The sequence below is a fragment of the Vidua macroura genome, chromosome 2 (genome assembly GCF_024509145.1).
Source record: "Vidua macroura isolate BioBank_ID:100142 chromosome 2, ASM2450914v1, whole genome shotgun sequence".
In the NCBI taxonomy this organism is placed as follows: Eukaryota; Metazoa; Chordata; class Aves; order Passeriformes; family Viduidae; genus Vidua; species Vidua macroura.
Window position 1 is genome coordinate 25,587,644 of NC_071572.1, and position 16,428 is coordinate 25,604,071.

The 16,428-nt window shown below is 40.2% G+C and overlaps 2 long non-coding RNA genes across 2 annotated transcripts; one reads left to right on the plus strand and one right to left on the minus strand.

The window, feature by feature from the left end:
* Window positions 1–7,658: 7,658 nt before the first annotated feature.
* On the minus strand, window positions 7,659–9,130 carry LOC128820851 (uncharacterized). The gene is made up of 4 exons (XR_008440986.1): window positions 9,046–9,130; window positions 8,494–8,657; window positions 8,160–8,279; window positions 7,659–7,737 (listed from the first exon to the last, which is right to left on the minus strand). It is a non-coding gene; the product is annotated as an uncharacterized LOC128820851 (long non-coding RNA).
* Window positions 9,131–15,214: 6,084 nt separating this feature from the next.
* On the plus strand, window positions 15,215–16,137 carry LOC128804212 (uncharacterized). Its single transcript, XR_008435973.1, has 3 exons — window positions 15,215–15,424; window positions 15,533–15,877; window positions 16,055–16,137. It is a non-coding gene; the product is annotated as an uncharacterized LOC128804212 (long non-coding RNA).
* Window positions 16,138–16,428: the final 291 nt, after the last annotated feature.

Genomic DNA, 16,428 nt, shown 5'->3' on the forward strand with positions numbered 1-16,428 from the left:
CCATAGGTTATCATTTTCCCAGTTCTCATGACACAGCAGAGGTGGACCCTCTTCCTTAAGCCTCTCACAGAAAACCTGTCCTTGCCAGTAGGCTGCCAGCATTCACACTGAAGGATGTGGAAGAAAGCTCATGATTCAGCCTCCTCCCTCTGCCCTGCAAGCATCAGTACACAGCAGCCACGAGGAAGTGAAAAGCTTGAGGACCATAAGTGAACTTCATCAGAAATTTACTGAGACAAAGTATGTCCCAGCACTCCATCTCCTCTAGTTTCCTAAGCATGCCTTTGGCTTCTTTCTGTCTCTGAAGAGGTCTTCACAGGATCTGAACATAATTTTTATGACGTATTCAAAGACTGCTACTGATTCATTGCCTTGTTATAAATGTCTTTATTGGACTATTGCTCTTGGTCTGCCCACTCAAGTGTTCTACAGGAACACCAATGCTTGAATCAAGGCAATTTACATAACACCAGTTCTCAAAAAAGTCAGTAAGATACTGCAAGAATATCCACTGAAATATGTCCTTAATTAGTTTTCCCTAGAGACTGGGTGCAGTACCAGTGAAAGTTTAACAACTGAGCCAGCCTGTGCACAGGTGTTTCTTAAGGCTCCAATGACTCAGTGATGACCCATGAGGTGGCAGAGGTAAAAATCAAATGCTAGTCCAGCTTGCTTTTGCTTGACCTTTGGACCCAGCATCTGGCAACCCCAGGCAGAAATCTGAGTACAAGTGCCTTTTTATGCACAGTAGTGGGGATAGCCAGATATGCTGTGGAGCCTCCACCTGTGCTGCTGTGTAGCCTCCAACCACCAAGCACACCTGTTGTAAGAAGTCTGGGTAGAAGACTGGGTAGAAAACACCACCTTTTGTGGGTCCACAGGTCTTTTCTTAAAGTCCTCCAATATTTCTTGTCAGATAACACTGGTCCAGGCTGAATTCAGCCTTCTAACAATACATCTCTTGTGCTCTGGATACAGGGCTATTTTCAAATCAGCATTGCCAAGGGCATGCTATTGGGTATATCTCCATCAGGATTGCAACACATGTACTGTGAAGGTACAGAAATAAAATTTTAAAATTAAGCCAGTGTAAAATGAGACTGAAATATTTTATAAGAAAGCTACTTTTTTTTTTTAACTTTAATTTGTATGGAAGACACTAAATTTATGAATATTATGTTCTATGAATACAATTCTGTCTTCAAAACTTGTACATTATATTAGTTTAGTAATAAATACAAAAACCTCATAAAATGTGAAGCATTGTTGTTCATTAAGACACCATCCATTTTGAGAAAGTTCAAAATTCAGCTTCATTTTACATTTCTGTACCTTCATATTTATACTTCAAACAGTGTTATAACAGTATAAAACATAGTTTTATGCTAAACAGATACTTTTTCACTTTATACTTTTAAAAATGATTGTTCACTATACATTTTAACATGGCTGTATAATAAACATTTCTTGTAGGAAGTTCATCTCAGTGGTTCAAATGGAGTCGCATTGTCTGCAAGGTCTCATTTCAAAATTATTGCGCTTTTATCCTTTTTATCATGCCGCAAGTTCTGAAGTCCAAAATATTTACCATTCTGATTGTCAGTCTTTCCTTCATAGAGATGTCTGAGTGAAGACAAAATAGACAACTTGTTTTGTTGAATCAATAGAGGCATATTATCACAGCAAGATTATAATTCAGGTGTACAATACCTGCATTTTACAGCACACAAAACTGGAACTGCCATGTGCTGTGTGTCACAGTAGGTAACTAATATCAACAAAGTACCACCAGTCTATGTTCAAATACTGTTGTATGGGTCTAACTTCAATCCACAAAAGCAAGGCAATTCAAAGTTAAGGGTAAACTCTATCCATAATCCACTCTTCAGGAATTGCATTGTGAATGCAGCTGAATTCTCATCTCAGGCCTTTGCAGCTCCATGTTGCCACACAAACAGTGAGAGAAAGCAAACCTACTGTTACACTTACATGCAGATTCCTATCAATTGCTTTATAACTGGTAAGGATACCATCTACTGGCATTTGTATTTACTTGAGGCCAAAACCTGAGGCTTTGGAGACAGGTTGTGATCATCTCATAGTTTGGGATGAATGAGTTTAGATAACTAAGTATTTCTCTTTGCTTGCTGGGGCATACTGGAGTTTTGGGTTTGCATGGCCAGGTTTTTGTAACAAGGGGGCTATAAAGGTGGCTGCTGTGAGAAGCTGTCAGAAGCCTCCTTCATGTCCAGCAGAGCCAAAGCCAGCCAGCTCTATGAAGAATGTGCTGCTGGTCAAGGCTGAGCACATCAGAGATGGTGGTAACACCTCTGTGATACCATATTTGAGAAGAAGAAAAAAAAGTTACTGGGCAGTTGTAATTGTGCTCAGAGAAGAGCAGAGTGAGAATACGTGAGAAGAACATCCCTGCAGATACCAAGGTTGGTGCAAAAGGAGGAAGAGGAGGTGCTCCAGGAACTGGAGTTGAGATACCCCTGCAGCCTGTGGTGCATCCCACAGTGAGACAGCTCTGCCCCTGCAGCCTGTGGAACCCCACAGAGATCCACCTGCAGCCCATGGAGAAGCCCCGTGCCAGAGTTGGATGCCTGAGAGGAGGCTGTGAGCCCATGGGACACCCAAGCTGAAGCAGGCTCCTGGCAGGGACCTGCAGACCCATAGAGAGAAGCCCATGCTGGAGCAGGTTTCCTTGTAGGACTGATGATGCTGTGGGGGACACATGCTGGAGCAGGCCATGCCTGAAGGACTGCACCCTGTGGAAGGGTGAACTACATTGCATCAGTTTGTGAAGAGCCATTGCCTGTGGGATGGATTCACGCTGGAGGAGTTCATGGAGCACTGTCTCCCATGGGAGGGACTCCATGCTGGAGCAGTGGAAGGACTCCTCTCCCTGAGCAACATCAGGAACAATTTGTGATGAACTGACAGTAACCTTCTCTTCCCTGTTTCCCTGTGCTGCTGGGGGGGGTGGGGGGGGGGGGTGGGGAGGAGCTAGAGCTGAAGGGAGGGAAGGGTGGAGAAAGATGTTTTTGAGATTTATGTTACTTCTCTTTATCCTGCTCTGATTTTGTTAGTAGTAAATTCAGTACCTATCCCCAGTCTGAGTCTGTTTTGCCTTTGTCAGCATTTGGTAAGTGATCTCTCCTGGCCCTTTTCCTTCATTGTATTTTCTGTCCCCCATCCAGTTGTAGAGGGAAGGGATAGAGAAGCTTTAGTGGGTGCCTGGCATTCAGCCAGAGTCAACTCAATGCATAGAGGTTGGAAAACACCTGTTTTGCGAACTTCTTGTGGCAACAGGAGCAGACAGTCTTGTCTTGATTTCTGCATCTTTTTGAACTGCCATTATCAGGAGACAGGAAAAAGAGAGAATATAAGTCTGTGTTGAAACCAAAATAAACTGGCGTCAGTGGTTTTCAGTATCAAGAGCCTTTCCCTTCAGCTTGTGATTTTAAGCAAACAAGAATACAATGTAGGAAGAAAAATGACTATGACTATGTGTTACTCCTATGACCAACATTTTTTGCACCTGATGGAAGCATCTGCTACCAGATGGATGCATCTGCTACCTGTCCCACTGCTCAAAGTCTGATTTCAGGAAATCAAATTCTGCTCCAGGCTGCCCTACTTCTCAGGAATCTTAATTGTTTGCAGCTTTCTTTGTAGTACTGTCAGGACTAGGGTTTTGCAGCTTGTCCACAGATTTTGGAGTTAGCAGAAAGGAGAAAGCTCTGTGTTTTTCATGGGGTGTAGCTGTGCCATGGAAACATGGGATGAGAGCACCTTGGGAACGGCATCCTCCTCCTCAGGGGCATCTTTCCCCAGAAGCATCTCTCTACATGCACTATTTAACTACTTTTTAAATTTTTTTTTCTTTTTTTTTTTTTAGTGCAGGTTTCAATTATATCAAAGCTCTGATTAACTAGTGGCAGAATGTGAACCAGTATGGATAATCTGTAGCTACACAGCTGTATGCCATATTGAAGAAATTTGTAAGCACCAATATTGCAATCTCAAGCACTAAGATACCTTCAATTTTTGGCGCAAAAGAGACCTGGCACTACAGTTTCACACCTTCTTGTAAGCTTCTCCTCCTCCTTCAAGCAGCCTAGCTATTGCTGGAAAAAACAAAGCCATGATGGGAGCTGGGAGATGACAAGATATTACTGCAGAATAAATTAAAACAGAGTTAGAACTCTCTACTGCAGAGGTATTCATCCTTTTTTATTGACTCGAAGAACAAGCCTATTCTAACAGATTAGTAAACAGTACATTCAGCTTTCAGAGACCTTCAGTATGTCTACAAGGCTGTGATGTAGAATAATGTAGGTAAAATGGAAATTTTAGTAAAAACAGATACTGAAGTATTGTAGTTGCTTACTTTCTCTCTGCTGTGAGGAAGATCAGAGAAGAGTGTTTTGTGTCACTTCTATTTTGAACCTATTTTGTTGCTGAATATGGGAAAAGATTAGTTTGCTGCTCATTGTGCCATTGGTTTTGTGATTCTATGAAAACCCCCTAAAAGTCTGCATGCAAAACCAATGAGGTAGAACATGTTTGACAAGCTTAGTTCCAACTTGACCAATGTAGCAGGAAAAGACTTTAAAATCATTGCCTCTCTTCAATAACAATAGTACATACAAGTGTTTACAAGAGGATTAAAGGCTGCTTTAGCAATTTGTATTAAAGATTCCTGTATCAGACAAGTTATATCACAAAACCTGTTGGAGCACTATACAGCTGATCAGATGCAAACAGAAGCAAGTTATGCTACTGACTTTATTTTACCTGCTTTAGAAGGATGCTTGATGTATCTGCAAATACACACCATGTGTACAATAAGCCATACCTATTGACAGCCTGCCCAATTACAACAACAGCAAAAAAAGCTCCACAAGAAACGACCCCGAGCACCTGGTAATTAAAATTGCTAATCACCAGCAATTATCTGGCACAGCTTTATAGCCAGGCAAAACAGTCTGACCCTTTGCCCATGGAAAGAAGAATGTTTGCTGTCTATTGATAAGTGCTTAGGCAAAGCTGTGTTCGGCTCACATCCATTAAGTGGAGCCTAATAGGAAGTCAACAAAAGAGCTCTGACATCTGTAGTGGGCACTTCTAGCAGGCCAGGTTTGGGAGCACAGGTGTCCAATGGGCTCCTGCCAAGGACCAGCGTACAGGACATGGGGACTTTTTCTTGAAAAGAAAACTTGAGCTGCCAATGTTTCCCAATTGGCTCCTCCACAACCAAAGAGTAAATGCAGCATGTTTCCAGGACAAAGATTAAAATAATTACTCTTGTCGGGAGTGGTGGCTTGTTTTCAAACTGTCTGCATGCATTCAAACACAAAGAGGTAAGAAGTCCAGGAGGCTCAGTAATTTACGTAAAGATTGTTCTTCAGTCTATTTCTGTTCTTATTAAGTATTGAGTTAAATATATATAAAAATGTCTCTCTAGTGTGCTCTTTAAGTCTGATAAGGAGTTTGAGATAATAAGATTTTCTTTTTTTCCATATGACACTATTATGCCCAAAGCTATAAAATACCCTTCCATTGTTATAGCTCCAGGAAGATGCTGCTAGAGATTATTTGAACTACAATAAATAGCGCCATTAAAGCTTCTGATCTCACCAATGACTCTTCTAAGGTACTAGATAAAAAGATCAGGTTTGGTTTTAGTTGGGTTCTTTGTTTTTGAGAAAGAGAGAAAGACAGAGAGAGTGAGAGAGAAACCCTGGCAAAAATACTACAAGCTTCTAATAATGAAACGACCTAAAAAACCTGAAGGACAAAGTATCCCTTAATCACTTAGGAATGCAAATTGTGCAAGAACAGGCATCAGTAGAGATTACAGAGCCAGGAGCTGCTGAAATCCAGAATCAAACCTCTGTAGCATCATTCCTTCATGAGGCTTTGGGGGAATCTTGGCAAGTTGGAGTTTCATTGCAAAAAGAAATTTACAGGCACAAGCAATTTAGGGGTATTCTGACTTGTACATATCATGCCTTTTTCCTGCATAAGATGTTAGAGGCCCTCCCTATACATCTTTGTATTGTGACATGTAAAATCTGAATTATTTTATAAATGCGAAGCAACATTCCTGGCATGATACTTGGCAATATTTCCTAATCCAAAATAATTAATGAAATAGTTCAAAGTGTTCAATCCCTTCCTCTAGTGCACCTCTCAAGCTGCTTCAAGTCACTGGGTTTGAAAATAAATTAATTTTCTCATGACCATGACATGAATAATGCAGCTACAACTTGCATCTCTGCACTTGTTTGCTTTGGCAAAGTCTGCCTGGTATCCTGGCTGGATACCTCTTGTCTGCAGAGGGCATCTCACAGAATGTGGTGTAGCTCCTCTTTAGCCCATACACAAGAGTCGCTTTGCTAGAGAAGAAGCAATGTTACAGTGGCCTCATACATCACAATCCAACACAGACTTAAAAGGCAGGTAGAGTTTGCATCCCAGCCTAGGAGGCTGGAAACACTTTTTAGCTCTCCAATTCCACTGTAGCCCTGGAGTTCTCAAAGAGACTGTACTCTTTACCAAAGCCAGTTGAAATAATATAAATAAATTTTCAGATAAAATAAAAAATAAATCTACTTCTACTTCTACATCTACTTCTACTTCTACTTCTGTATTCCACATAGATTTCTGCCTTTGTAGAAAATAAAATTTTCTACTTTAATTTTAGCACATGCATGGATTATTTTCCATTAGATTCCAATTCTTGATCATTGGTATTGCCATGAGATTGTTCTCTTCTGCAGTTTGTAAGCTCCCACCAGTGTGAAAGAGAAGGATTTCTCTTTGACAAATCTTTTGTGAAGTCAGAAATGAATGAAGTCACTGGAGATCCACCTACTTACAAGCTTGAGTTGTAAAGTGCAAAGCAAGCTGAAATGATAGATCATAAATTTTGGCATTGCTTACATTCAGACTCTTCTGCCTGCAAGTCTAATTCAGTAATGATCCACAGCAGAAGAGCATGCTACCAGATTTGTGCAGTCTATCCATCACAGAATAAATTACACTGAATGACTCTTCTATGGGTAAGCTGAGATAATGAAAAATATGAGGGAGAAGAGAAGGAGTGGATTTTCTGACACTCTTTGGCGTTTGGAGTCCATGAAATACTATTGGATTTCAGAATGTCCTATTCAAATTGGGACATCATGGTCACCCAGGCTATGAAAACATATTTGTCTGCCAACATTTATGCTGTAGAGTGATTTTTAATACCATTGTCCAAAACACAATCTAATGGAATGGCCAGTGGGGATAAGACATTCAGTTGCTTTTTGTTCCATTTTTGAGAGGCTGATTCTTTAGGGGTGGTAGTAGCATAAGCAAAGGAATACAGGGAACAGCATATTAATACCATCTTTAAAACTGTGGGCTCAAAACAAACTAGACGATGGAGGTGAGGAGCTAATATGCAACTTGTGTTACCAGTCATTCAATTTCCATTTCATGTGTAATGTGCTTAGCACAGAATTCCATGCACAAAGTTCACCAAATCACCGCTTCTCAATGGTTTTCTCTTTTCACTGTGTGTAATTCCAAAACAAAACCAACTTGTCCATTTTTGCTTCAGGTGAAAGCCTGTCTGGACCCCACAGGTCAATTAACCCATTCTGAAAGTGTCTTGCTAGAAACTGCTGAACAATTAAACCTGGGGAATCCCTCTTCAAGTGCCTGTTGACCTCTTCTGTCCTGGGGAGGAAGAAGAAATTAAGGAGGTAGATTTCAAACCATTTAACTGCTGCACTCTACACAATAGTACTGTTGAGCTGTGCTAGTGTAGACACAGCCCTGGGAAGTGCCTTGTCCCAGGATGGCATATCTCAGCTGGCATACCTTCTAGTGGTTTCCCTGTCAGCCCCAAGGATACACCCAGCAAGAGGAAATACTCCACTCCAGAAATCAGTAAGGCAATGCCTATTGCACCACACCTCACTCACATTGCACATAGGGTAATAAACACCTCTGTACTGCCAGTGCTTCGTGGAAAAACAGGGAAATGCTCACCAAGAAATCAAATCTCTCTTCTCCCAGGATATACATATTCCTGCAGATTTCTTCTTCAGCACCAGCTCTGTCTTGCTCAGATTAAAACTTAGTGAGTTTGTTCATACCTTCATCTTAAGCTTGGTCAGGCTTTTGATGGGCAACAATGATGTTCCTCCTGGACTGGACAAACAACTGCTAAGCAGGACCATGTTGCCATGGTGGCCCAAAGTGTTTCAACATCTCCCCTACCAGAAGCAGGACACATGAAATAATAAAATAAAGAGGAGGGTGAAAAAACATCTTATACCTGGGATGATGATTTGCCCTGCTACATCCTGATTTCCTCATTGACTGTCAGATCTCTGGCATACTGTGCATTTTTCTCAGCCCCTGCCCTGGCAATACCCTACAATTATCACAGCACAGTTACAGAATTTTCTTAAAAACACGTGTCTTTACCTTTCTCACATACATTTTAGTGACTGGAAACCGTGGGTTTGTTGCCAGCTCAGTTATCTCCTGCTTTAGTTGCTTGTGGTTACTGAATGCATGTTGTGCAACTCTTTCTACTTGGTGTGCTCCAGAACCTTCCCTTGACTTGTTCTCTTGTCCTCTTGCTTTACCTTTGTTATTTGAAGAGACAGAGAGAGAGTGAATGAAGAGCCCCCTTGTTAGCTAGTGCTCCCTAGTGCACAGAGTGGCTCCCACCAGACTGAAGCAGATATGGTTGATCCATTCATGCGGTAGGAGACGGACACAAAGATGATTTGGGGGCCGTAATTAAACAGGCAAAGTGTTTAAACAGTAAATTTTAAATTTTAATTTAAATCAAACAGTAAGAGTTAATTAAACAGTAAGAGTGAATCAACATCAAAAGCTTCAGTAACGCTGGAATTACGTGGACCTGGGTTTGGCAGGAATCTGACACAGCTTCTTCAAGTCAGAATCCCATGCCAACCAAAGCAGGGATTTGGGACAGGAGGGGAACCTGAGCTGCAATAGTATCTGTACCTTCCCATCCATGGAAATGTCTCCAGAGCATACAAAGGTAGCTGAGCCACTCAGGTCACAAGGACAATGCTTCTGTGGAGGACAGCAACCTCCATGGTTGCTATGTTGAAAGAAGACCATCTCTTTGAAGAAGGGTTTCTTAGACAGATGCCAGGCTGAGACAGTCCCCAGTACACAGGGACCTCATATCTTTCTCTGCCTGTTTGACAAAATCTTCTAGTTCACAGGGTTTCAAATCTCTATGGCTTCTTACTAGTCCATGAGGAAATGGAATGAGAGCCTAATAGAAGATAGAGGTTAACTAGAGATGGTTAAAAATGTAGATGTTGGACTGGTCTGTCTGTCCAGCTTTCTAAATCTGAAGGGAAACCAAACTAGACTTTTCAGATCAGTAGTACAAATACAAAAATCTATCACCAGTGTCCCAGGCTCAGCTGCAACATTTTCCCAGTACTCTGCCAGGAGGTGGAAAAGGACTCCACTGAAGAAGCTTAGCACCTTATTTCTGTTCAATGCAAACTAAATACCTGGCCAAGAAAATGGCTTTTAAGCTGAATACATTCCATTTCAAAGTTTTAGGACAGGGAGATCCTACATCAGTGAATTATGATGCAAAAAATTTCTTTAGAGAGCTTAAATGGAGCATTGTTATCGAGACTTGGAGACTTTGCTGAGGAACGTTGTGAAGGAAACAGCTCCAGTAAACTATGAAAAAGACTGCAGGATGTGCTAAAAAAATACAAGTGTTGAAATAAGTTAAAAATAAAAATAAATTAAAAATAGGATGTGGAATGGGAAAGACAGCCAAGAAAAAATGTTAATAAAAAGTATTGGATGAAAGCCCAGAATAGAAGTACAACAAATACAAACAACAAGCAAATGTACACATAACAGGGTGAAAATTAGTCTGTCTTCCCCTTGCATGCAGAACTGAGCAAACAGAGCTACAGGCAATTTTGAAGAATGGCAGTTCTGAAGCATCCAAAGTATAAACACTTCTGTCAGGTCAGCAGCCAGAGAGAGAGAGAGTCTGAAGTGAACCTGTGAAGTACCCGGAAAGGAGGTGATGTACAAAATGGTGCCATTCAAGTACTCCATGTGCATCTTTTGAGGATGGTGTTTCTTTTACACAGTGGTGTAATGAAAGTCTCAGAACTAGTTGTCTATTTTACTTGTTACGAAAATGCCCCCTCCCTAAAAAGTTTTGTAAAGCATAAAAGGGCCTTTATCCAAGATCAGTAAGAGTATGAAAACAATTTTCAGATGTTCTTTTTATTTCATGGAGACAAATAATTAACAGTTACTAGTTATACAATGAAATCTCTTCTCTTCTGTCCACTGAATATTTGTACTACTTCAGATTCACTTGAAAATTTCAAACAATAAACATTGGATATTATTGTTTATGTTTACTCTAAATAATTTTTGACATTTTTAATAAATTCCTATCCAATAGTCAGAGTTTGAATTGTGAGCTTTAGTTTGAGCTTGGTCATAATGTTATATTTCCAGGAAACATATATAATATTTCCTGGCTTGATGAGCACCACTTCTGCAACTGAGAGAGATTTAACAAGCTTCTGTAGATAGGCTGTATTTATATAGGATTGAAAGATTGACATAATTGCAATCCTTCTTTTCCCAGCCTCTGCACGGATTTTGCTAGTCAAGAGATGTGTTTAAGAATAAGATGATATAGTCAAAGGCAAAATGCTAGTTTTAAAATCAGTTTTTCTTATGCAGAAATAAATATATATATGCTGGTTCAGACCAACTTGTAGAGAATATTTTATGTTTTTATTTCTTCCTGTCATAGTTCAGGCTGGGATTTGGAAAGCTGATTCCCTAGCAGGGTCAACAACATTCCTCTCACTTTATAGGTTCTACTTTCAGGGCAAATACATGAACAAAAAGAATTAGGGTTTCTTATCCTCAAGTATTAAGATAGGCATGCTTAGGATTCTTCAAAAAGCAATCTCATTAAGGACATGAAGACACTTAATTTTAAGTAAACACACACATACAGAGATAAATGGTCATATGTAATTGGAGATGGAATAACTTCAAGTGAAGACAGGTTCTTTTTTCACAGTATAAAATACATGCAATACAAAAATAAAATAAAAATGGCTAAAGGAAAAAGCTAAATAGGTAGGTCAGTTCCTACATCAAAAATGGAATTTATATATTGTAGCAAAGAAGGATGCAGAAATATTTTAGAAGAGTTCACTTTTACCTCAAATAAATATTTTTATATTTAAATAATAAATTTAAATATGTTTTTACATTTAAATAAAGATTTAAAAAATGGTAAGTGACACTGTTAAAAAATTTTCTGGTTCCCAACTTCCTTCACATATCTCAAATCAGAGAAGCAAAAACTGAGATACCTAAGATAAATCACCACTTTTGATAGACCAGGCCCATGACAGAAAAAAGTGGTGAAGTTCTTCCTGTCTTGTTCTGATCCACACACAGTCTCATGGGGCAAAAAGAACCCCTCCTTATTCCTAGATCATGTCTCATGACAAATTGAATACCTGCTCAAAACCATAAAAATGGTGAGATTTCTATTAAAAAGGGATCATGAAAACCTTTTCTAAATCATTCTCAGGGAAGTCTTGCCTCTCTTTACAAGTATTTAGGCAGAGTGCAAGCAAAAAAAAAATTAATCCCAAGTCACAGAAACTTGGCAGAATTGTGGACAGAATAAAACAATAGCATATAATGGAAAGAATTAGGCAATCATAAGAGGTAATGCTGGCATCTCAACATCATCAAGTAAAATCTGCTCCAGAAGTTGAGCCAGTCCCTTTTCCTAACCACCACTTTCCTTTTGTGTGAAGTTTTTGTGAAAAGTAAAGGTTTTGGACACATTTTTAGTCCAACCAAATCCTAAATTCCCTTTCTCTCCATTCAAGACAAACAACAGCCCCAAAATCCTCCTGACTCAGCATTAAACCACTGACCAGCTGGTCCTTCCTTTCACAATCAAAGCAAACAAAGGCCCAAATGTCCTTTCTGTTCCTCAAGCTGCACAGAGAACCTCCTGCTCCCCTTTCTTCTGGCTGCAAGAACAGAAGCTCCAAGCATCTTTGCCAAGGGTTTGTTGAAAGAGGTCTCAGGAAAGTTCTCAGCAGATCTTTCATCCACCTTCAAGAAGCCAAATAAACTCTGGTGTTGGCTACAGGAATGTTCCCATTAAAGAAATTTTTATACTGACCTGATAACAATTTTGGGAGGAGTGAACTCTGTGTTTTGAAAAGCCAAATTAATGTAGTGAGGCTTTGACCATCCAACAAGCAGACTGCTGGCCTCCACTTTACACAAGGCAGCAGAAGGACATTTTAAAGCAGGCAGAAGTATTTATTGGGGCTGCACAACAGGAAGCCCAGTTTGGGTATGCAGCGATTCTCCAAGCACAGCTATAAGTTTCAAGTATGTTGTAACAATGATATATGTGAGATATAGATATAGATATAGATATAGATATAGATATAGATATAGATAGATATAGATAATGTTCCTGGGGTTTGGGATCAGCAGATAAGATGGACAATGAAGGATTAGAGGCCTTTCAAATAATTTTTTGCTGAAAGAAGTGAAGTTCAGGCATTACATACTAAGAGGGTTAAAGAATTTTCCTAACAGGTCTTCCAGCAGTTTGTTGAGGTAACATAATGTTTGTAATTTTGTTACTGATAGTGAAGTCAAAACTGCAGTAACAGTGTTTTAGGAGAATTTTAAGATCCAAGATGAGGAGGTATTTTAGAACTCACAGTACCTTTACCACTTTGTTAGCCATGTTTATGAATTGCTCTAATGGCAGCTTCCAGAGGATCATGTGTATCCATCCTGCTGGTGTAAACCCTTCAGCTCACTGAGGATTTAGCAAAGAGTGTATGGGGGCTTAAAGAAAAAACACCTCTTTTTACAAAAAGAGGCCGTGTGTGGGTGTCTAAAACCAAAAGGACTCTTGAGAACCACTGGGAACAGACATTAACTGCTTAAATTTTCATACTACTTCAAGTTATTAGCCAGGTACAAAGGACGGTGTTCAGAAGAACAGATGGTAGGATAAAAGGGTTGTTGACCTTTTTACCCAAAGAATTACAGAAAATTAATACCAAACATGGCATATTTCTCATGACTGGAAAAAAATATAGGTGTGGAAGGAAAAGATTGTTGGTAAAATGGTTGGCATGGCCTACTCAAGCCAAAAGCTTTTGAAAGTGGTTTAAATCTATATCATTTAGATATTAGGCACTGCTGGAAGAAACTAAAAACAAGCAAAGTCTTAACATGCTCCTCTCCAGAAACATCATGGTTTGATTTTTCCTATAAACATTAGTTTAGGTTTTACAAAGTAGGTAATTAAATGTTTACAGATACACTGCCCTTATATCTCAAGTAGCAGCAACAGTGAGGTTCCCTTTCAAACTGTACTTATGAGTAAGAACAAAATGTATTTGGTTTGACGTTTCAGAGTGAAATGAAAAAAGTTGTGCTGATTCAGTCTGAACATCCAAGGCTCCACAATCAGACAAATCACAGAAAAAAATATCCTGATATGGCTAACATATTTTATACCAGTTTGAACAAGCCAGTATCTTAAATTGCTCCCAGCTTAAAATATTTAGAAACTACTCTTTACTACAGTCATCTCCAGAGGGTTAAACTTCTTGTATGATTGCATGGATGTGTCAGGACACAAGTCTGTGGAGACCTTCTCTGTAACCCTGCAACCCCCACCTCAAAAGGACAGCCTGTTTGCACCAAGTGCGTGTGAAAGTACTTAGGCCACAGTGAGTAAAAATAGAAATTTGAAATTAAATCAGACCAAATAAGATGTATCTCATTTTGTTTCATAAAAAATTGAGAACCCATCACTCTTCTCCTTTTTGAAAAGGTGAGAGATAGTTGTTCCATCCTTTCACTCACCCAGGACATGAATGAAGTGCTTGAATTTCCTTCTTGGCAGTGAGAAAGCAAATCTATGTGTGACAGAAGAGCTGCAAATGAGTGTCTCTCTGTTTCTAATCAAGGTCACTAGCCTGTCCTATATTTTGATGGCTAGAACGGTATTTTGACCCATGTTCCAAGTACTGTAACAGGATATTAAACAGCTAAAGAGCAAAATATAACACCAGATTCATCTGCTAAATTAACTGAATGATGAAGTACAGGAGACAGACAGCAAAAATCTTCTCTTTGCCTGATTTTCATGGAGTCAGAAGTCTGATGCCTACTGACACTTCATTCTGGCAGAGCGTAATTTTTTGGGTTGGGTGTTTTAGGGAGTTTTTTGTTGTTGTTGTTGTTCTGAGCTTTTCCTCTTTTCATTCTGACAATTTGTGTCCAAGAAACAAGACCAGAAATGGCATAGGAAGGAATAGAAACCAAGTATATAGAAGTGATTTGTAATGATGCAATTTCCCATATGAACTGTAAAAGGCTGTGAAAAGGCCTGGTCATTCTTTGCATCTTGTCTAGTTCTGCATTAGATCCTTCTAAGGACAACAGAAATGACTGTTGCTGGTTGTGGCTACTGCAGATGTGGTCCACCATGACCAGCACCAGCTTCAATGGTGTTAATCAGATTATAAGGCAGGGATAACCATCCTGTAGCTTCTCCAGGCAGCTCATACTTCAAAGAAGCAAAAGCTTCTGGCCAGATAACTATAGGAAGATAAAGCAAAACCCTACAGGGATACAACACTACAGCAGGCTCTTCTCTGTGGTACCAGGTAGTAGGAGAAGAGGCAACAGGAAGAAACTGATGCACAGGAAGCTTCACCTGCATTTGAGGAAGAACTTTACTGTGCAGGTGACTGAACACTGGAGATATTCAAGAACCATCTAGGGACTTTGTTTAAGCAAAGAGGTTGGACCAGATGACCCACTGTCCTTCCTACCTAGCATACCCTGTGATTTTGTGACTCTGATTCTGTGAAGTGTAGGTTGGCATTTCCCAGATAAGACTGTTCAGACTGCTCCCCACACCATCACTCAAGATTGGATTGCATATTCCTCACCTTTCTGAAGATCATCTTGAAATCATTCCAGTTCAAGTCTGTAGCATTGTGAGGGTCAAACCACACCAGGTAACCTCCAGGTGGGACTTTGAGACACATTGCCACATCCATGTAGTCATGGACAAACATGTTCCATTATGGATCACCTCTTATGCAGGATCAGTAACCTGCAGTGACCCCCACTCCCCGTCTCAGACACAGGAGCTGCAGCCCATCCCATGTCTGAGGAAAGGATGCCCTGCTGATGCTCAGGATACGCCGTGCAGCAGCGGTGCTTCCGTGAGCTGCTCTTGGCAGAAGAGAAGGGAGCAATGCACAGCTGCTGAGGGGTCACTCAGAGGAAGGTACAAGCTGGGTGTTGTGGGGCTGATGAGCTGTTGCCAAAGCTCCCCTGGGAAGTGCTGCACCTGTCATTCAAACAGGGACAATGTCACACACACCTGTGTTCACAGGCAGGGCTGGAGCAGCAGTGAGGACACCAGGCCTGCCAAGAACAGCTTGAGGAGAACTCTGACCTGAAATCTTGGTGCAAAGAACAGAAGTGCTCTCACTAGTTTTAAGAGAGCCCTTAGCTACTTAAATGAGGGTGACAACACCTTGCAAGATGGCTCTGTGCAGAGCCAGCATTAAGGAGACCTATTCTGCATTCACGTCAATTTCAGGGACACTGGTTTATTTTAGCCTGGTGCATAATCCTGAGGTGCAGTCCCTTATCTTACTCACCAATTGTTCACTGCCAGGCGATCCATGGTAATTTGTACAAAGAGTGGCAATCTCCCGAAGATCTTTTGTCACAGGTAAGTCAGGTTATTGCTGTGACACGTTAACGTAACAGCTTATAAATTCCGGTTGTTTATATTTGCTACATCAAATTATTGTGCAATAATATAGAAAAGAAATAGTTTTAAGATTAAACATGTAAAAATATTGTATTGCTTATTATTTCAGGGTTTTTTTGTTTCCCATATTTGCAGGTTTATACAATGGTCCAGGTAAATGCTGCTCCACATTTTTTTTCTTAATCAATGTCATATTATCAGGGCATGCAATATAATAAACAGATCTCTTAAAGCACCAGTGATGTCTCTATTGGCAGGCTTATAAAAGAGCTCGGTGACCTTGGTTAATTAGCCATGTAATAAACCAGAACTGAAAGAGCCTATTCCCACAAACCACAGCACAGCACCCCTCCACCCCCCGCCTGCCGGAGGGGCTCTGAATGGGAAGTCAGCAGACGCTATGCAAAGTGCAGCCACTTAGCCTTAGAGCCCTTTGGAATGTGTGCAAAGATTCACAAAGACATTTCCTTCCAGCCACTGATTTAAGAAATAATATTTAAAACAAAAAG